This window comes from Protopterus annectens, chromosome 14.part0, assembly GCF_019279795.1.
Source record: "Protopterus annectens isolate FY-2018-M chromosome 14.part0, PAN1.0, whole genome shotgun sequence".
NCBI lineage: Eukaryota > Metazoa > Chordata > Ceratodontiformes > Protopteridae > Protopterus > Protopterus annectens.
This window is the reverse complement of record NC_056748.1, coordinates 259,090,098-259,113,522: the sequence shown is the minus strand read 5'-3', so window position 1 is coordinate 259,113,522 and position 23,425 is coordinate 259,090,098.

Genomic DNA, 23,425 nt, shown 5'->3' with positions numbered 1-23,425 from the left:
TAACTGTGTGTGTTCTGTCGGTAAGCCAGTTGGCAATCCATCTAATAATATACTGGTTTACATTAGTTTGGGTGAGTTTGTCTATGATACCTAAGTGGAGAATGGTGCCAAAGGACTTCACTAAGTCCAGATAGGCTGTATGCACAGTTTTATCCTCAAAAGAGAATTGTTGACCATCTTGAAGAAGTCTTCCAGGTTCAGAAGGAATGATCTCCATTTAACTAAGCCAAACTGGGCCAGGTCTAGCATATGAAGTCACCTATCTATTTGTTGATAAGGTCTATGATTATTCTCCCCATGGCCTTACAGGTGAGGCTAGTCAGACTTATGGGTCTATAGTTTCCAGGGTAGGTGGATGATCCCACCTCATGTAAAGAGATGACAGTAACATATTTCCAGTCAGCAGAGAGATATCCAATGATTAGGATGTGGTTGAAGTTGGTACCTAGTGGTGCAGCTAGCTCCTGTTTTAAACTATTTAGAACTCAGCCAAGGATGTTATCTAGTCCCATAGAGGCTGTGTTTTGGGCTGTGCAAAGGGCTTTAAGGACCTGATCCTTAGAGGTTACAGTGGGAGGACATGAAGAAGAGATGCCTTGTGGTATATGTGGCAGAGACAAGGGAGATAAGTTCTTCCTGAACCTATCCACCAGCAGGTTTGCAATATCCACAGGTTCAGTATAAGTGGTACCATTTGCAACAAGTTCTGCACAAATCTGGGATTTTTCTTTGTGGTTACGAACATAGTCAAAGAACGCCTTATGGTTACCCTTACCTAGGGTGGCCAGTTTGGATTCATAGTCAGCTTAAGATTGCTTTATTTGGTGCCTTATTTGCTTATTTAGACAGAGGAGGGAGGGTTTCAAATTGTGGGACCATTCCTTACTGCTTTTTGACAAAAGATTGTTCCTTCTACTATATAGCCTGTTTATGGCCAATGTACACCAAGCAGGTTTGATGTTCCTTGAGGAACGTACTTTGATCATGTCAGGTATGGCTGAGTTAATGCAATTGTGTAGATGTTCATACAAGGCGCTGATGTATATCCCAGCATAGGATTCATTGCCATCAGTGGGGGCAGGAGTTTTAAAACTGCTACTGCTGTCTCTTAAAAGGTTGTAGTTTGCAATGGAATTTTCTTGCCTTGCTTCAGTTGAGCATGGGTCAGTTGCTATTGTTACTTCAAGTACGACTGGTCTGTGGTTAGATCACACCAGGGAGGACTGTACACTTAAGGTGGTGCAATGATCATCCATGTTTATGATCACCAGGTCCAGAATGTTTGGGGTGTCAACCAACTGATACAGGACATTTGAGTTAACAAAGTTCAAAAATCTTTAGGCAAGTGTGTTTATATAGGTATAGTTGGCCCAATTTATGGATGGATAGCTGAAGTCCCCTAAAACCAGGGTGTTTAGTTGTATAATGAGCGAGTCAAGAAGATCCAGATAGTTATTGTGGGTGTCCTGGTTCATGGAGGGGGTCCTATAACTGGCAATAACTTGGAGAGGGGTCTTGCCTATGGTGATTTGTACTTGGAGTAATTCAAGGGACTTGTTTAGTCTAACAAAAATGGAGGTGTGTTTATCTTTGATGATTAATAACACTCCTCCTCCTCCTCTAGTTTTTCCACTCTCTTTCGGTCGTCTAAATGAATGGAAGGCATTGTAACTCAGTATGGCCAGGGGGCTTTCTGTGGCCTTAAACCAAGTCTCAGTGACTGCAGATGTCAGCATCCCCCAGGGTGAGGACAGCTTACAGAGAGTGCAGTTTTAAATTTAGACTTCTAGCATTTAGCAGCAGAACCCTGATGTTGGTTTTAGAGGGTACTTTTATGTTGGAAATGTTGTTGTTATGTCATTGTCTAAAAAAGTCATATGGGGGAGCCAAGAGCCTTAGCCAGTAACCAGAATCTCAGGGGTGACAGGTGAAGACCATCTCTGGCAATGCATCGAGGACTGTCTACCATATCATCCCAGGCTGACAGGAAATGGATCCCCTTGGAGTGACACCAGAAGCTAAGCCAATTGTTGAAGTCAATCATGTTTTGCCTGTATTGAGTTATCATCCTTCACAAGGGTAGTAAGCCGCTTAAGGCTAGGGACATACCTGCCTGTGACACATAGTAGCTCAGTCATGTCTCTTTTCATATAGTCCAGAGAGGTGTGTCTGAAGTCGTTCACACCAACATGGACTATGACAGAGTCATAACACTACTTGTTGCTGAGAGACCTAAGTGCATGAGTGATGCCCCAGATCCTGGCACCAGACAGAGAGCTAATCTTGACCTTCTCCTTATACAACCTGGTGAGTGGCATTAACAGTGTGTCTCATGATACAATTGCCTATGACTAGAACATCAGGTATTGTATTATGCATTAAAGGCATATTTGATGAGACACTGTTGTGCGTATCTTTATGTGTACTGTGGTTAACTGCAATTGTACTATTCAAAGTGTGCTTGTGCTTGGGAGGCCTGTGAGCTTTGGGTAGGCATTTAGAGAGCACCTCTGCATATGTGGGGTTATGTGTTGTTTTTGTAGTTGGTGTAGGTGCTGAGATGTGTATGCTGACAACAACAATTTTGCTGGCCAGGAAACCATGTAAGGCAACACAGATACCAGCAGACATGTAAACCTGTTTACCTATGGACAAACTAGGTCAGAGGGATTGTGCGGAATACCACTATGATTACCAGGGTTATTAATAAAGCAATGTATATAGTTCCAACACATTACATGAAAGCGTATACAGTGCAGACTATTGTGGAAACCTATTTCAGGCATACTGAATAAAAGTTGTGTAAATGATCAGTAAAGGTACATAGGCTGCATTATAAATAGTCAGGGGAAGTATGCGCATTGAAAAGGGGCATGCAGATAAATTGTAGGAATGAACATAGGGGGAGACGAGAGGTGAAACATGGTAATGTTCAGCAGATGAGGGCGTGTCAATGAAGACAGCTGTAGCATGAACACATATCACATATCAACATGATGCAGTACAGACTGTACAGTGAATGTGTATTATGTGGCTGTCACACAAGGTATCAATGGAGAAGATTCTTTGTGATATAAGCAACCTGACATGTACAATGGACAGGACATATAAAAGTGGATGGTATATACAATAGGAGGTAGGTGTATATTGTGAGGTTGTGTAAAATGAGTTGCCTGAATATGAATGTAATGACAGCACAGGTCTCAACCAAGTGGGACACACAGTAACAGGCTAATGGGCAACACTAGACAGAAGCAAACACAGTCATGGATAATATCAGAATAATACCACCGGTAATCCCATGTTTTGGACATAACATGTGATTGTGAGTGATAACAGATGTTGTGTAAGAACACACCTGTACAACTATTATGATTTCTCAGCAATCTCTGAGGGGAATCAAGCACACATTCCTTAAACTTTAACATCTGCTGGAGGTATTAGGAGGGACACGGTTATACCTGTATTCGAAATTATGAGCAATCCTGGCTAGTTGATAGGCATGCATGGCATATAAATGGCAAAATCCACACTGACACAAATATAACCCATGTCATCAATGTTGTCGATCAGCTATGTATTTACTGTGTGCATCACATGAACATGTATCACACATGCATCTTGTATAACACCTTGATGGGGTTCTGCACCATCAACCACTAATGTTTATGCAATAAAAAGAATACTTATGGCTGATAAGATGTGTAGGATCTCACTGTGGCAAATGTGGTACATGAGTGCCTCATCCCTAGATGATGTGTTGTGAGGAACATGAAAAAGGATGCATTATACTCAGCTGTTGTTGTGATGAGGGCTGAGAATTATGGAACAATAATGTCCTTTGAGGTGAATGTCCTGCACATACTCAGAAGTTGTGTTACATACAAGGGAGTAGTCACCACTATAGGCACATGCTGGTAGATGTTCCACATAGCATCTACCTCATTACACAGGTCATATACCACTTGGTCTGCTCATATGGGTGTGCTGTCTATATTATAAGTGTGTGTATTTGATTTTATCACATAAATAATCCTGACATGAGTTTTGCTCATCTACTCTCTCTCCATGGCTGTAGCAGCAATTCTTTGTGTGTGTTGATACTGTCTGTATTATACCAATACCACACTTGGATTCAATGATTGTCCACAATCAGCAGTCTTCCACAAAGCTAGTTGGACAAAGGATGTTTAAGTCATTCTTGACGTCTGACAATTAAATAATAAAAAGGAAAGGGACTAGCACAGAGCCCTGAGGTATGGATCTGATCATTGGATGCTAGATATGGGTCACTTCACATATTTATTTGCCACATATATGATCCAGTGGTCTACCCACTTGGTGAAATAGGTGTGTATGGCAATTGTGACAGTTTTTCAGTAATATCTTAGTGTAGATTTGTGTTAAATGCCTTAGTCAGGTCAAGTTATACAGGAGGATACTGTTGTCATCATGCATGCATGCCATTGTTGACCTTCTTGAGGACATTGAACAGATGTAATAGACATGATGTAGCCTGAACAAATTACACTTGTTTCACACACAGTCAGGATATTACCTGTGTCCTTTTAGAAAAGATCCATGATGACTTGTTGGTCTATCTCACAGATGAGGAGAGATAGGATGGGTCTATACATACATGCATTGGGTGATGTTCCCTACTAGTCAGAAGGATGCATGTTGATGTACACCCATCTATGGAAACATAGTCTGTCTGAAGGCTGTGTTGAAGTGTGGATCCAACTGTGTCTGTTAAGTCCATGTTGTGAGTCACATTATAGGAAACTTGTGATGTTGTCAGGGCCCATTGACTTTGTGTTATTAGCCAAACAGAGCACACAGATGAGCTGCCCTCCTGAGAATAGAAAATGAGTAATGTTTGCATTTATACTTTGGCTGATGGCCAGTAGAGACAGGGAGTGATGTGTAAGACAAACTGTCAACTAACAGATTGTTTATTTCCTCCATTTTGGTGTGTTTGGTGGCATCATCATACAGATCTGTGCTTAGTTGTGTGTTCCAATTAACATTTCACATTTATTGGAATAAATGATTTGTGAAAAGACCTGCCAATACAACCTTAGTCATTCATCCCATTCCACACACTGGTACTAAGCACGCAGTCATACAACTGCAGCAATGTCACATACTTACATTAGTTGCAAAACTTATGCCAATGTGCGTTTTCAACTGTGTTTGAGCAGCCTGATGCCATATCAGGACACATTACAGATCAGTTTTCTGTGAGTCATGTAGAACATTTCCTGACAGAAATACTAATAGTCACACCATGTTTCTGCTGACCACCTCAATAATATTTGTGTACAGCAAAACAACTGGACAAACAATGAATTCTACAAGGTTGCAATTGAATCAAAACATGTAATACATTGGTTGTGTATATCATAGTAAACCAACATGTGTTTGAAACAAGACTTATGTGACCATGCAATCAATTTGAATTTATATTGATTTCTGTCACAGAGTATTTACTGATGGTATAGACTCATGCCCACCTCTGTGATACTGCAAGTGTCACTGTGATGGCAGAATGTGAACTGTGTAGATGGGTGATCTGTTCCACTATAGTACCACTTGCCATAATGTGCAAACAATATACATACTAGTATATCATACCATGTCAACAGTTCTCAGGGGAATATTACTGCAGCTGTTATAGAAGGAGCATGTAATGCAATGTCAGCAATGGCCATCAATACATTAGCTCACATCACAGATTGTAATACCCTCTTGTAGCCACACCTCAATACAGCACATTCCAATGACATCAACAGTGACATGTCAACTGTTCAAAGGGTCACATGACATTATTAGACTAACTGCTAGCATCACATGAAATCCTATTCATTATTATACCATGTAAAAAATAAATCCCTGTATCTATATTATGAAAGATAGTAAGACTATTGTGCATATGTGTTTATTTGTTGGAGTGCATTACATCCTACCAGTGTCCATATGAGACGTTTACCACACCATGACAGAAATTGCAATCGTACATGCAGTGGTCTCGAGATCGCTTGCAGAGTCTTATGGAAGGACACAGCTTCATCATACATGCATGCATATTTGACATGAGGACATCCTCCACTCCTCTGTGGAAAGGAAGTCATGTGGCCAGTGGAAAAAGGAGGATACATGGAACTACATAAAAGGTACCCCAAGTGGTAGTGAAATGAGCTATTCCAAAGATCATACAAGGACCATAATGTACCACCAGACACACACACACATACACACACACACACACACACACACACACACACACACACACACACACACACACACACACATACACACACACACACACACACACACACACACACACACACAGGGTGGTAGACTGGATCTGATTTGAACATTACACCTGTGTATGTGTGGAATAAAAATGGCATGCAATGACACAATAGCATCATCACATATGTCTGACTGTAACACTGTCATGTTGCACTTTATGGAGTATGATGTCATCACTGTATGCTGAGGAGAACATGCTGGGTGGAGTGTAGGGCATGGATGTGGAGTCATGTCCCTGTGTAAAATTGTCTCAAAGGAGAGAGTTGCATTTATAGACACACAAGTTGCTTGTTGTCAGAGTAGACCACCTACATGTACAGGTAAAGTATCTTGCAAATGCAGTAGTTAATGTTACTGCCCCAGAACAAGATTGTCTTGAGTACTGTCAAAGTGCCTGTTATGTCAGATGATATAATCATTATATGCTACAACAAGATGTTCAGAGGAGGGTTTTACATAGTTGTGGACTCACATATTTGAAATTTGTCAGCAATAGTGATTCTTGAGTGCACACAGTTGACTGCGTCAGAACAATACCTATCTATTTACACAGCATAGTACTTAACATAGGTGCCAGAGCACAACTCTGCCTTTTATAGCGTTGGACATTTTATAGCTGATGAAATCAGCAGAGTCTTGTGAGAAGATGGCAATAGCAGTACCCCACATGCAGATGTAAAATGTTCTCTTGAATGTCAACCAACTGAACACATGCACCAGTTGACTGCAGAGCAGAACCCCTACTTAATTGCACTGACTAGAAAGCTCAGTATTTAACACATGCAGCACAGTACAAGTCTGACTTTTGGAATGCTGTCATACAATTTATAGTGAATGACATCATCAATGGATGTTTGCAGAATATATTGGAAGGCCTGTATAAAATGGATAGCTAGCCATGTACAATTTTCAAGATATTAAAGTTCTGCTTGTTACCATATTGATGAGTGTGCAAAGTGTAGTATTTGCTTTTGCATTTCTAATGTGTAGGTATACTTTAAGAGAGAGCTTTACAAGTTATGTGCAAACAGCTGTCCACATTACTACAAGTATTGGAAATTCTGAATGTGTATTATTAGTATAAAAATGTACATGGTATACAGAATACATTTTTTTATTTATTTATGCACTGTAGTTGACATATTTGGAAACAAGTACTGAGAGACCAAGTTTCAAGTGCATGGGTGCAGATAGCACATAGAGTGTAAATATGTGTTCTTTCTGTAAAACCTGCCTTTTCTTTGGTTGTGTTTTTACATATACTTTCAGGGAATGAAGACTAAATGGGCAGTAAATATAAGTAATACTGCCAATGTACACTTTCCACAGCACACTGCTGAGCAGCTGGTTTGCACAATCAAAGTAAGTCTTTGCACATGTGAGATACACATTTATACTGCATTCCCCATTTGCATGTAGTTAAGCAACTAGCAAATGAAAGGAATGTGGATTGTACTGACTATAAGAAACACATATATTGCTTATCTGACTCTGTGGCAGCAGGTATAAGTGCACTGAGATATTTATTTGGAGCCCAGGTGATACCGAGTTTGAATCCAGGTGTAGCTGATACTTTAAGTATGTATTTAGAATGCAAAGAAATAATTCTTTATTCTACTTTCAATGTGTCTTACCTTAGCACTGCATATTTAAGCAGCATTGAGTGGAGGTAACCACTCCACTGAAGAGCCATCTGATGTGTCTTGACATTGGTGCACAATGCCAAACTCTGCACAAACACAGAGGACAAAAAGTGAAGGGCTTACTTGGTTTGTTTTCACTTATATGTGTGGTGTGCAATTTTATTTTTTGATTAGATTAAATGTGTTAAAATGAGGTAGATAGGAAAGTGGTAAAATGGGGGTCAAGCAGGTGGAAGAAGAAAGGGAAAGCAACAGAGGAAGGTGCAGGAGGGAGGGAGGTAAGAACCATAACAATCCACTTCTTCAACAGTATAAGAAGAAAATATGTACTGAATATTATCTGAATTTGGACTATCACTTCAAAAAAACAAAAAAGGGGTGATAACAATGCAGTCATGTTGTATAGCCAACTGGACAGAATCAAATGTGTCCATAAGACACTTGTGTGAAGTGGAGAGCTAGGTATGCAATAGTATTTTTTTGTGGGACTGGTGCCAATTTTTTATTTTTTACTTCAATAAGAGTGGAGTATTGAGTAAATGATGTAGCTTTTTCTGGGTTAGGTAAGTAGGGTAGGTGAGGAAGCAGATGCAGGCACACAGTACAAATAAGACAAGACACAGGGACAGCAAGGGACACAGCAAGTTGGGGGTCACCATGACTGGGGATGGGGGGCATTGGATGCCCATGTCTGTCAAACATGGGGACAGTGTGAATCTAGTCCTCACCTGCAGAACTGGCATCACTGTCCCCTTACTTCACTGACTGACTGCTTGATGTATTTTTCTGTGGACCATAACAGAGAGCATCCTTTCCAACCAGTGTGGGATGCACCAATGGTACTGTGCATGACACTACGTACTAAGCCTGGCAACTCCTGGCTGGTGAGAAAATTCCCACCTCTGCCACTACTCTCAAAAGGTATCACAGCACCAGCTGCTGGGGTAATCCAACCTGCTGTGGATGATTCAGGTATTGCAGGGGGAGCAGAGGCAGTACTGCCAGGATTTATCCCAGATGTGCTGGGCATCAGTGCAGGAGCCAGTGTTGTAGGGCAGGCTGAGCCACAGTGGTAGGTCTATCTCCCTGTGCTCTACAGCATTTTGTGACTTGTCAGAAATGAATGACATGAAAATGCTATGACCACACATATAAAAAATAGAAATAGGGGGTAGGTTAACAGAAAAAAAGGGATAATGATGTGATGTAGTACCAGCTATGCCAGAAAGAGCAGGGTAGTGCATGTGTAACATATGTCAGTATAACCAGATGAAGTTTTGTAAAGAATTTTATGTCATTTGAATATCAAACTGATTTGAACAGACATTTTTTTATTAAAAATTTATTTGTAAATTTGGTTGTGTTAAAAAACATCAACAGTGGGTCTACTGGACAGAAACAAAATATACATAGCCTAGCTAACCTTAAGAAAAATAGCCTGAAATTAAATTAATTGGTTTAGGCCATAAAGATTTTATCTCACAGGCCTGAATACAACAGAGACACAATGTGAGGGCTTGGATTCTGCTCTTATTCTCCTTAGTGGAAAACTAAATGCTATCCTGGGGTGCCAAAGAATGGATGATTAGTGTATGCAGGAAAGATGAAAGGGTTGGAATTGTTTTACAGTATCCAGATGCTGTAATATGCCTTAGGAATGTTCTAGGTGTTTATTGTGACACATCTGTGCCAGATTCTGGCTCAAGTATCTAGTCAAAGGGGTATTTTTGAAACCACAGAATCAGGTGAATAGATGAGATTTCATTCTGTAGCCAGCTCTGAAATTGTATTGAGACACTAGTGAGAGATGTGACAGATGACACACAGCACTCTGTTTTGGAACTAACAAAACCACTCACCCACTTCATCTTGCCTTGCTTTTGTAAGTAACTTAACTAGAGAGCAGTAATTCTTCAGTCAGTTAGGAAAATATTGTTGGATTAGCTAAAAGTATTGTTTTTCTGTATCTGACTGAGTCTTTAACTCATTCCCTCCAACACAACTCTTTTGAGTGTGTACCTTTAACTCCTAGTGGGTGTGGCCTGAGCCTTTAAAATGAAGTTATCACCTTACAATTCTAACAAATACTAATTGACAGAGGTCAAATATCAATACAATTGTGTTTGCCATCATGTATGTTTTAAGATAAAATATTCTGATACTTTGTATGTAGCATGGTTTTGAAATTATTAAAGCAAGCATGAACAAGTAATATTTAATGAATAGAGGAGCAGTAGGAGGTAACTGCAGATGCATGTGGAGGCATCACTTGGATGTAATGAGTTAAGTCTGTGTTATTTTTTACATTTCCTGTAAATTGAAACTCTGGTGTTTATTGTAAATAGATACTCAATATTCTCAGTATTTGTATTATTAAATTATTAACTATATATAAACCTTTCATTGTGTTTGGTCTTTTAGAATATATTTTAACCACTGAGAGTATTTACATTTATTTAGTGGCACTGTAGCTTCATGCTCCTGAAAGTCTTGCCAATTGGTTAACATCACCATTTGTATAAGTGTTAATTTTATTAAGAGTAATTGGGTACCCTGGTGAGAACCTTAAAGTAGCTGGCTGATGGCAATGAATCTAGTAGTCTGGGGGAGGTGGTATAGCAGGTAAATCTCTTGCAGCCTTTCCCAGGGGTGTGTGTGTGTGTGTGTGTGTGTGTGTGTGTGTGTGTGTGTGTGTGTGTGTGTGTGTGTGTGTGTGTGTGTGTGTGTGTAAATCAAATCTCAAAGAGTGTATGTGTCAGCTACTTGGAACAGGGTCACAGATCATTGATTTCTGCAGAGAGAAAGGTGAAGTCTTATTTGGGGCCTGGAGAGGAAGTCCAGCCCCTGGACTGGAGCATGATCCCTGTCTGTTCTTAATGGAAATTTCTTGGTACATAGAACTGCATTTGAAAATACTGTGTGCATCTTCTTTTGTTTTAAATGAATGTTCAACAAATGGCGTCAATGGTGAGGATTGAGGCTCCTTGATTACTGGTCCAGAGGAGGGGCATCACATATTCGTGGTACTGGTAGGATATTAATTGAACTTCTGTAGCCTGTAAGCAGCTGTCACTGAAGGTGTGTGTACTCTCAGCCACAAGGTAAACATACAGAGTTTCATTTTCACAACAGTTTTATTTATTTTCATTAGTTTAGTTTTAGTCAGGGAGAGCAAGCAAAGATGTCAGCAAAGGATTATGACAAGCTGAGAGTGAACCAGTTCATAGGTTCATAAGTAGGTACTAGGCTATTGGCCCTAGGGCATAATTAAGCCTAGCCAAAAAAGTTTTGCTTACGCTTCCCTCCCAAGTGGTCTAGTTTTCTGTGCACCTGTCTAGCAGGGCCATCGAAGTGATTCCTAGGGTGAATTTCCTGTTTCCCATCCATGCATCAAGATTCCTCTTGAAGAGCACTAATGAGGAGCTCTGCCTCACATTTATGGGGACCCTATTCCAGAGCAAGGGAAGTCTCTAGGACACGAATATGTCCCTCCAACAAGTCCTGTTTATTGTTGATGTCAGATTTGCGGCCCTTGAGCGAGTAGCTCTGGTGGAATGGGTTTTCCTTAGGTGGTGCATTTCTAGCAATTTAGGATTTGACATAGCCTTCTATGTCAGGCAGAGATCACCTCTGAGTAGCCGGTACGCGACCGAGCACCGTCTGAGTTTTTTTAGCCTCATGGCATAGGGCAACTGTTTGAAGCCCGTTATCCTCTTTCTGAGGTACTTTTGAGGCCTCTCCAGTTGTTGCAGATGTCTTGTTAGGTACATCCTGAACAGGGCATTATATTCAATAATGGGTCTAATGAGTGATGAGTAGAGGGGGACAATAACATTCAAGGTGGGCCACGTAGAAGAATTTTCTAACCATTTTGGCAATATGGTTGTCGAAGGAGAGGTTACTGTCTACCTGAGTCCCTAGGTCTATTATCACACTGTCCATGGTAAGTGGGCTACCACTTATGTTGTAATTCATAGGTACTTGATTTTTCCCAAAGGGGATGATAATGCACTTTTTGGCATTTAGCTTGAGGCCGTGGTTTTGGCACCACGTATCTGTGTCCAAAAGACCCTTTTGAAGGATATCTATGTCAGTATGAGTCTCAGTTATGGCACCCAGTATGCAGTAGTCTGCAAACTTTGTTAGCCATAGTCCCTCCGTGTTTGCTTGTACCTCTGAGAAGTAGATACTGAACAAGATGGATCCCAGGACTAAGCCCTGTGTTACACCACTAGTCACCGGTTTGGATTCGGATCTAGCATTTCCTATTCTCCCTGAATGGGTTCTATCCATGAGTCAGTTGGCAACCCAACTTGTAATGTAGGGGTTTATATTTAGGTTGGTGAGTTTGTCAATAATTCCAGAGTGGGGAATGGTATAGAAGGCCTTTGCAATATCAAGGTATGCTGTGTGAACCACTGTTCCCTCATCTATTACTTTAGTGACCTTTTTGAAAAAGTCTACCAGATTTAGGAGACAAGACCATCCCTTTACAAACCCAAACTGGGTGGGTCAAGGGTTTGTAGGTTCCCAATGTCTTTGTTTATGAGTTCCATGATGATATGCTCCATGGCCTTGCAGACGAGACTCATCAGGCTGATGGGGTGGTGATTCTAGTGTCAGTGGTGGCACCTCACTTGTGGAGCGGTATAACTGTTGCCATGCACTACTCTGTGGGCACATAGCCTGAAGAGAGGCTGTGGTTAAACATGGTATTAAGGTGAGGGATTCATTTGTTTTGGAGTTCATGTAGTACGCAGCCTGGGATGCTGTCTGGTCCCATGGATGCTGTGTTTCTTGCCTTGAAAAGTGCTATTTCACCTGAGTGTCTGTGATTTTAGGGGCAGTACAATCTTCTGGTATGGAAATGGGCCCTTTGGGGGGTGAGGGTGGGGTGAAGTTTGCACTGAACCTATCTGCCAGTATATTGGTGATGTCAGTTGGTTCCGTGAATTTTGAACCATTATGCTGTAGCTCAGAGCAGATCTGCGAGTTGTTATATAGGTTTTTGACATAGCTAAAAAATGCTTTGTGGTTGTCTTTGGTGTCTGTTGCAATTTTTCTTTCAAAGCTCACCTTAGAGGTTTTTATGAGGGTTCTTAGCTTTTTGCTAAGGTTGGTCAGGGAGCTCCTCTATTCCTGGGTTTTTACTTGTTTGCAATAATTTCATCCTTCTATTAAAAAACTTATTTATGGCTGGGGTCCACCAGACTGATTTCTTATTTTTGGAGGAGTGAGTCTTGGTCTTGTTTGGGATAGCATGGTCCATGCACTCATGTTGGTGCTTGTACAGTGTTTTTGTGTAGGATATAGCAGATTCAATCATACTGCCTTTCTGCTGGGGAGTAGTGAAGTTTGCCACCTCTGTCTTCAGTAGCATAAAGTTCACCTTGAGAAGTTTTTCACCATGGTTTCTTTTGGGGCAGGATGTGAGGGTGGTATGTGGATATCTAGGGTGATGAATTTATGATCTGATCTGACCAGTGATGAGTTTGCCACAGGTGTGGAGCATTTGTCCCTCATGTAGGTGATGACCAGGTCCAGTATATTTTTACCTCTTGTGGGGGTGTTAATAAGCTGGTCCAGTGCATTGGAGTTAATGTACTCCAGGAAGTGCTGAGCAAAGGTATTAGTACTTCTGTAGTTTTCCCAGTTGATGTTTGGGTAGTTGAAATCATCCAGTATAAGGGCGTTCCATTGGACTCTCATGTTTTCCAGTACCTCAAGGAAAGAAGAGTGCGTGTCATGGAGCTGGGAAGGTGATCTGTAGCAAGCGACAATCTGGAATGCAGTTTTGCCCATTGTCAATTGCACTTGGATGATTTTTGAGGCATCATTCTTTGCAACCAGTCTAGTGGTGTGGTTATCCTTGATGAATATGGATACGCTTCCTCCCTTTGTATTTCGGTATGGGTTTTCCGGCCAAAATGTGTGGCATGAGCTGTAGCCTGGAATCGCTGGGGTTCTCTCTTGAGCCTTGAACCAGGTCTCCGTTACTGCACAAATATCGATGTTCTTCATGTTGAGGAGTGTCTCAAGAGAATGCATTTTGAGGTTTAAACTCCTAGCATTCAGCAGCATGACCCTCAGTTTTTTGTTACTAGTACTTGTTACAGTGGTGGGTTTGTTTTTTGAGCCTTGCCTAAAAAAGGCACTATTGGGGTGGCAAGAGCCTTTTCCAGTATCCTGAATCCCTGGGGTGCAAGATGCAAGCCATCTCTGACGAAGCATCAAGGCTTGTCGAGCATGTCATCCCAGGCAGACAGGTACTGGATCCCCTTTGAATGACACCAAAAATGTAGCCAATTGTTGAAATTTATCCTATTTTCCTTGTACTGAGGTATCATTCTTAGTGAGGGTAAGATGCTACTCAGGGCTAGGGTCATACCTGCCCTGATTACATATTGAGAGAGCTCCTCTATGTTCTTTTCATGTAGTCCAGGGAGGTACATTTCAGGTCATTCACACCAACATGGACAATGACAATCATATTTGTACTTGTTGTGGAGTGACCTGAGTGGGTGGGTAATGTGGCAAATTCTGGTGCCCGACAAGCAACTGACAGTGACCTTCTCCTTGTCTCGCCTGGTGAGGGGGACATCAGTATGCCTGACTATGGAATCACCTATTACAAGTGTGTTTGATAAGGTGTTTTGCCTTAAGGGCTGTGGATATGCGGCACACTGGTTTTGCTGGTTATGTGATGATTGCGGAGTGTTGGTGGGTGTAGGCTGCTTTCGTGTCTGTTTTGGAGGTCTCTGTTGTTTCTACAGATTTTTATTTAGAGCCTCCTAGTATGTCTTCATGTATTTATGTGTGGGGTTTGCAGTTGCATGTGTGGTGGGTCTATGTGTAGTAGGTGGAGTGTTGCAGGTTGTTACCTTCTCCTTTTGACTGTTAATTCCAGTCCTGACTGGAGAGAGCTTTGCCTCAAGTCTAGCTACGTAAGTGCATCTCTCGCAGATGTTGGTGTTGTGTGGTAGGAGGAGAGGGCTGTCTGTGTACATGAGGCAGTTGTGACATTGCCTCAGGATGCCTGAATTCATCAGGTGCACAGGAAAACACACTGGGAGCTGACTCTTGGACATGCCTGAATGGTTAAATAACTATTCTTATTTGCCTGGTAGGGGAGAGTAGTTTGACTGTTCCCTACAAACAACAGTTGGGGATCGAGTACAATAGTTTTAGTGCTTCTGTCTCTTATTGAGCCAAGTGCTAGTCACAAAGCTCTGATTTCAGTACTAAATCAGACAGACTGGCTAGTACCAAGGGAAAAACTGAAGAGCAGACTCTGTGGAGTCGGGGATAGTTTAATCCTATCTAACCGCCGCTGAGCTATACGCAAATCTGCACAATGTGTTTTTTATATCAGAAAGATTAGAGATATAGAAATTAACCCAAAATGGCCAATAAAACTACAGTTTCTGGGCAGAAACCACTCCTCCAATGAAAGGTAGGCTGTTCAGAGCTTCCCACTCTCACTGGTGAACAAATTAACGTCCTTTATGTCCAAGTTAGGTATGGCCAAACACAGAAGCTTTATCACAGTTCAGGTATCAGCAGGTATCTGAAACTGGACTTTTCTAGCTTAGTAAGGTGGGAAAATAGCAAGATTGTTTTGTTTTTTTTTTGTTTTGTTTTTCAAGAAAACAGTAGAAACAAATGCAAAAAACACTTTTATAGTGCAGTAATGGCTGTTGCACTTGAGTAGGAAGCCAGTAACAGTTAAAAAATACAATTTACAACAAAATGACTTTTTTTATGTGCAGACACAAATAAATGCAATTTCAGTGTAAAATGAACGTTCTGAGAAGCAATAAACACTAGAAAATGAGTGTTTAGGTGGAAATGGCAATAAGCAACAAGAAAACCCAAAAAATAGTACTTAAACACTCCAAATTCTTTCCCTTTGTCTCTCTGGCATTGTAGGTCTCTGCAGGACACCTGGGCAGGGTCTGCTAAGCTAATACAAATGCAAAAAACACACAAATGCATTTTTATATCAGAAAGATTAAAGAAATAGAAATTAGCCCAAAATGGCCAAAAAAAACTACAGTTTCTGGGCAGAAACCACTCCTCCAAGGGCAGGTAGGCTGTTCAGAGCTCCCCACTCTCACTGGTGAACAAAGAAACTTCCTTTTTGCCCAAGTAAGGCATGGCCAACCATAGAAGCTTAAACACAGTTCAGGTATCAGCAGGTATCTGATACTGGACTTTTCTAGCTTAGTAAGGCAGGAAAATAGCAATATTGTTTTTTTCCAAGAAAACAGTAGAAACAAATGCAAAAACACTTGCATAGTGCAGTAATGGCTGTCACACTTGAGTGGGAAGCCAGTAACAGTTAACAATACAATTTATAACAAAAATGACTTTTTTAAAGTGCAGGCACAAATAAATGCAATTTCAGTGTAAAATGAGCATTCTGAGAAGGAATAAATGCCAGAAAATGAGCATTTAGGTAAAAATAGCAATAAGCAACAAGAAAAAACAAAAAATAGTACTTAAACACTCCAAGTCTCTCCTTTTGCCTCTCTGGCAATGTAGGTCTCTGCTGGACACGTTGGCAGGATCTGCTGGGCTTATACAAACACAAAATCTGCGCAAATGCATTTTTTATATCAGAAAGATTAAAGAGATAGAAATTAGCCCAAAATAACCAATAAAACTACAGTTTCTGGGAGAAGCCTAAGGTGTGCAAATTTAAAGGACTGGTGCAAGCCAACCTGACTAAAGAGGAAATTATTTCAGTCTCAGTCACAGCTGCAGCACAGGTCAGCAACCAGGAAGACTACCCATCTGGAACTGGGGATGTGCAGTCCTCAGAAACAGAACTGTTCACCTTTTCCTCAGAGCATATAAAACACATCTGCAGTTTAAGAGACTTAAACTGGAAGCAGAATGCGTGGAATTAGAATTGGCAGAGAGCCTGCAGCATTTGGAGGTTGAAAAAAATAAGAAGCGGCATCAACATGAGAGGGACATGTTGATTCTTTGATAGGAAAATGGAGGTAATGGGGAAAGGAATAATCAAATTCCAGAAGCAATAAAGGTCACTAAATTTCTTTCACAGTACAAAGAAGGTGATAATTTTGATAGTTTTGTTCATATATTTGAAAGAATATGTAAACAGATAATGTTGACCAAGGGCTCTGGGTATAGTTCTTGACCCCCTTACCCCATGGTAAATCTGTAACTGCTGTTTTACATTGTCTGATACTTATTGTTTTAATTATTCCAAGGTTAAACAGTGTTTATTGTAATGTTTTAAGTTAACACCTGAAGCTTACAGAAAAAATTTTCTGTGAGCATAGACAATGAAAGTGTATGTGATTATACTGCTGAGCTAAGCACTTATTTTCCTATGTGGGTGAGTGGGTGTCAGGTCACAACATTTGAAAGGCTGGAAGACCTTTTGTTGAGGGAACAAGCCCTCAGCACTTTGTCAGAGGACAAGAGAATCTGGTTGGCAGACCAGGAGTGTAACTGTGCAGATGAGATGGTGAGAGAAGGGGATCTCTACATAGCAAGCAGTGCATGACCGCACAAGAAAGGGATACCCAGTGCTGCACATGGATATAAGGGAATCTATGGAGGGCAGCCTAAACCACACCAACAGAGTCCACCAGTAACAGGGGAAGCCACTAGTTCAGATACATGGCTAGGATAAAGGTTTACATGTTTTAAATGTAACCAGAGGGGTCATATAGCCTAGAAATGTCCACTAAATCAATGTGGGGAACAAAAGGTGGAGGGGGGTGCTAGTGTAGTAGGAATAACAGCATGTCAGTAGTAAGTTGTCTGGAGACAACAGGTATACCAAACAATCACTGGAGTTTGTATCCTGTCTTAGTGGATGGAAAACAGGCCACTGCTAAGAGAAACACAGCCTCTGAAACAACCATTGTGAAGTCTGCAGTGGTTAAAGAGGAGCAGTACTTGCTTAGGCAGTCCACTCCAGTCAGAGCTTTGGCTGGGTGGAAAAGGAAGCAAGCAAGTAGGCATGAGAATCTGATGGCAAACTGGGAGTGTAACTCTGCACATGAGCTGGGGAGAAAAGGGGATCTCTACTTAGCAAGCAGGGCATCACTGCACACGAAGGGAATACCCAGTGCTACACGTGGATATAAGGAAACGCATGGTGGGAAGCCTAAACCATCCCAGTAGAGTCCACCAGTAACAGGGGAAGCCACTAGTTCAGGTACATGGCTAGGATAAAGGTTTAGATGTTTTAAATGTAACCAGAGGGGCCATGTAGCATACAAATGTCCACTCAAGCAAGGAGAGGAACAAAAAAAGGTGAGGGAGCCAGGAAGTGTGAATACCAGCACGCCAGTGGTAAGTTGGATGGAGACAAGAAGGGTACTAAACTGTCACCCTATCTTAGTGGATGGATAATAGGCCACTGGTAAGAGAGACATATCCTCTGACATAACCATTATGAAGTCTGCAGTGACTAAAGAGGAGCAGTAATTGCTTGGGCAGTCCACTCCAGTCACAGCTTTAGGGGGGACCCAGTTCCAAATACTGGTGGCCAGGGTTCACCTAGACTGGGAGGGTGAAAAAGGAAGCAAGTAAGTAGGTGTGTTTGAAGATATCCATACAGATGTCTTGATAAGGAATGCTTTTGATAATGCAATACCTTGTCTACATGCAGTTACATGCAGACAGTCTTGGAGACAGGCATGTGGGTCTGGTAACCTGGGGAGACCCAGACCAATCCCACACTTGAAGCCAGGGTTGGTGATGTAGTTATTTCAGGGAGGGAGCTATTCTGTAGGAGAGCTTGAAGATGAGCCAAAGGTGTTGATAGGTACTGATGTTTCCTTGCACATAGAGACCACAAGGGCATAGGTGAATAGTAGTACCCAGGGTGACAGTAAGGCACCACTGTCAGAAGATACTAAACTTCCTGTGGAAGGGGAGCTGGGAAGGGTTACAAAGGAAGAGTTAAGACAGGTTCAGGTCTTGACCCTTAGATTAATGAGACTTGAGGGAGGTAACTAAGGAAGCATCTGATTCTCAAGGAAATGAGGAGTTTGTATACTGGAACATAGTGTTACTGTATTGAGGGAGGGAATGGGGGTGAGATAATACAGAATTTGGTAGTACCTAGACACTACAGTCTGGCACTTCTAGCCATAGTCCAGGACATTGCTTTTGCAGGTCATACGGGCATAAAGATGTATTATGCAAAACTTTTATTGACCTGAGATTGCAAGGTATGTAACAGGGTACTGCAGCTCCTGTGAGTAATGCTGAAAAGAAGGCAAGGAGACAAGGTCAAAGCTCTTTTGATGGCCTTGCTTGTGATTGAAGAAACATTTCAGAAGGTAGCTATGGATATTGTGGGGTCTCTGAATATTCCAAGTTCCACCAGATAAAAGAAATATATCCAAAGGGTAGTAGATCATGCTACTAAATACCCTGATGAGATGGCTCTGTCCTCCATCAAGGCAGAGAAGGTGGCAAATGCTTTGTTACATATGTTCAGCAGGGTAGGTTTCCTGAGAGAAATACTGACTTACAGAGGTCCCAATTTCATGTCAGACCTGCAGGCTTGGCTGTGGGAGTGCTAAATACCACCCCCTACCATCACCAGACTAATGAGGTTAAACTCTACATTAAAGACCATGTAAAGGGCATTTGAAGACCAGTTTAAGAGAGAGTGGGACAAATATTTGCCCCATCTGCTGTTTGCATACAGAGAGATACCCTAGGAATCCAGAGGTTTTCCACCCTTTGAGTTACTGTATTGCCATGGGGTGAGGGGGCCCTTGGATTTGATTTGTGATGAGTGAGAGGGTGAGTGTGAATTCCACAAGAAGTCTGTTGTGGCATATGTCCTACACCTCAGGACAAGGCTTATGGAGCTCAGGGGGTTGGCCCAGAAGAACTTGGCAGGAGTCCAGCAGCTGGAAAAGGTCTGGTATGACTAGAATGCTTGAAACTGACAGTATGCTTTGGACAACAAGTTATGGTGTTCATTTCTATCAGACACAATAAACTGCAGGCATCTTGGAAAGTACCCTTCAAAGTGGTAAGGAAGGTCAAGTGATGGTAACTACATGATGGCACTGCTAGGAAAGAAGGAGTGGCACAGATTGTACCATCTTAACATGATGAAGCCTTACCATGATAGTGAGGCCCTTGTGCTAAGTATTTGCAGTGGGTGGCTGGAGGAGTCTGAGGGGGATCTGGTGACTGATCTCCTCAGTAAGGCTCAGACTGACACCTCAGCAGAAGGAATAGCAGTGTTCCAGTGGCTATCCCCCATTCAGGTTTGCGAAATCTGAGCAGTGTTACAGGAGTTTGGGAACATGTTCACTTGGAAATCTGGGTGCACACACCTGGTGCTGCATAATATGGATACAGGATCCCAAAGACCTATCAAGCAAGCCCCTTACAGGGTGCTTCAGTGAGTCAGACAAACTCTAAGGGAGGAGATACAGGAATGAACTGGGAGTAATCCAGAAGTCCAGCAGTCCCTGGGCCTCCCAAGTGGTACTATTATCAAAGAAGGATGGCAGAACTAGGTTCTGTGTGGAGTACAGAAAACTAAACAGTCACACAGAGTCAGATGGGTTACCCCATGCCTAGGACAGATGAAGCCTTAGAGAAGGTGAGTGGAGCAAAGTATCTGACCACTACTGATCTGACCAAGAGTTACTGGCAGGTGCACTTGACTCTCAATGCTAGAGAGAGAGATCAGCCTTTGTGACTCCTTTCAGATTATATGAGTTCACAAAGATGCCATTTTGGATGAAAAATGCCCCAGTGACCTTAGAGAGGCTGGTAGATCATATCTTAGCAGGATCACGAGATTATGCCCCTGCTAACCTGGATGATATTGCCATCAACAAACATTCCTGGCAAGAGAATCTTCAGCATGTCAGAGAGGTCCCAGGCAGGCTACAAGGGGCAGGCTTAACCATTAATCCCAGGAAGTGGCAGGTGGGTATGGGAGAGGTCCCCTACCTTCAAAATAGAGAGGTGAGTAGTAAGATCTGGCCAGAACCTGCCAAAGTGGAAGCTATTCAGGCATGGCCTGCCCCTGTTACCAAAAAAACAAGTGACATCATTCTTGTGGACAGTGACTATAGAAAGATTATTCCCAATTATAGTACAATAGCTGCTCTTCTAACAGGCGTGATGAGGAAAAACAGATCAGATAGGGTAGTGTGGACCCCAGCCTGCGAGCAGGCATTCCAAAAGCTTAAAGGGGCTTTGGGATGACCCTCTGTGCTAGCCAGTCCAGATTACAGCAAATAATTTGTTGTGCAGATAGATGCTTCAAATCATGGGGTAGGAGCTGTACTCAGCCATGTTTCTTGAGAGGGAGAAGAGCACCCTGTTGTATATCTCATCTGTTGACTCCAACCCAGGAAGGAACATTATACAATGTCCAGCCATAGTATGGGCACTGAAAAACCTTCAGCCTACTGGTATGGAAGGAAATTCACTCTGGTTACAGATCACAATTCCTTAATATAACTACATCAAGCCAGCCAGAAAAATGCCAAGTTATTAAGGTGGAGCCTAGGGTTGCAGGCATATGACATGACACTGCAGCACCATACTGGGTCAGCAATGCCAATGCAGATGGGCTCTCAAGACAGCATATGGGATAATGTATTCCCAGTCAGGCTCATTTCTCTCAAGCAATGTTTCTCCAACCATCACTTGAAAAACTAGCTTGAATGTTCAAAGTGGAGAGTGATGTGATTATGTGAGGCAGTGCCAGCTATACCAGAGAGAATAGGGCAGTGCATGTGTAACATATGCCAGCATAGCTAGATGGAGTTTTGTAAATAATTTTATGTCATTTGAGTATCAAACTGATGTGTACAGATGTTTGTGTTAAAAATGTATTTGTAAAGTTGCTTCTGTTAAAAATGCATCAACAGAGGCTCCTGCTGGATAGAAAAGAAATATACATGTATGTCAGACTGTATTGTAACTGATGCAATGCATATATGTTAACAGAGGATGCTGAAAGAGAAGGGGTTGATCTCAGCCTAGCTAACCTTGAGAAAAATAGCTGGCAATTAAATTACTTGGTTTAGGCCATAAAGATTTGATCTCACAGGCCTGAATGCAGCAGAAATACAATATGTGGGCTGAGATCCTGCTCTTATTGTCCTTAGTGCTGAAGTAATTGATACCCTGTGTGCCAGAGAATGGCTGATTAGTCTCTTCAGAAGGATGAAAGGGTTGGAATTGTTTTACAGTCTCCAGATGCTGTAATAAGCCTTAGGAAATTTATAGGAGTGTACTGTGGCACATCTGTGCTGGGTCCTGGCTCAAGTTTCTAGTCATGGAGCTAGTGTGGGTACCATAGAATCAGGTGACCAGATCTGATCTCATTCTACAGCCAGCACTAAAACTGGATTTATACACCAGTGAAAGATGTGACAAATGACACTCAACACTCTGTTTTGGAACTGACTCACCCACTTCATCTTGCCTTGCTTTAGTAAGTAGTTTAAATAGGGAACAGTAATTCTTCAGTCAGTTATGAAAATATTGTGGGATTGGCTAAAAGTATTGTTTTTCTGTAGCTGTCTGAGTCTCTCCATCTATGTTATTTTTATATTTCCTGTGAATTGAAACTCTGGTGTTTATTGTAAATACTTAGTATTCTCATTTTTTTATTATTTGTTATTAAATATGTCTAAACATTTCTTTGTGGCTGGTCTTTTAAAAAATATTTTAACCCTTGGGAGTACTTACAGTTTTTTAGTGGTACTGTAGGATCATGCTCCTGAACGTCTTGTGGATTGGTTAACACAACCATTTGTATAAGTATTAATTTTACTAAGATTAACTGGGTACCCTGGTAAAAATCCTAAAGTAGCTAGCTGATGGCAGTGGATCTACCCTATAGTCTGGGTGGAGGAGGCATAGCGAGTTAACCTGTGCCAGCTTTTCCCTGATGTGTGTGTGTGTGTGTGTGTGTGTGTGTGTGTGTGTGTCTGTCAGCTAATTGGAACAGGGGCATGGAGAATGATTTCTGCAGATAGAAAGGCAAAGTCTTGTTTGGGGCCTGGAGAGGAAGTCCAGCCCTAGGACAGAGTGTGCTGTCTGTGTGCTCTTAAGGGAAATTGTGCTTGCTGCAGACAGCTAAATCTGAAAATACTGTGTGCATTTATTTTTGCTCTAAGTGAATGTTCACCACTGGTGTCAGTGGTGAGGAATGAGGCTCCTTGATTACTTGCACAGAGGAGGGACATCATGATTAGTGTCCTCATATGTGACATACAATAAATTATTACAACATAAAGAATTTAATTATACTTTTACATTTAAGTAAACTTCTGAAAAACTACAAACTCTGAGTGATGATTGCTCAAAGTAATCCTTACAATGTGCATATCTTGAACATATGCTTGGTCAAATTATACAGATTAAGTTAACAGCAGGGCATTTATGCCACTTCAGTTGAAATTATGTAATATTTTTGAATG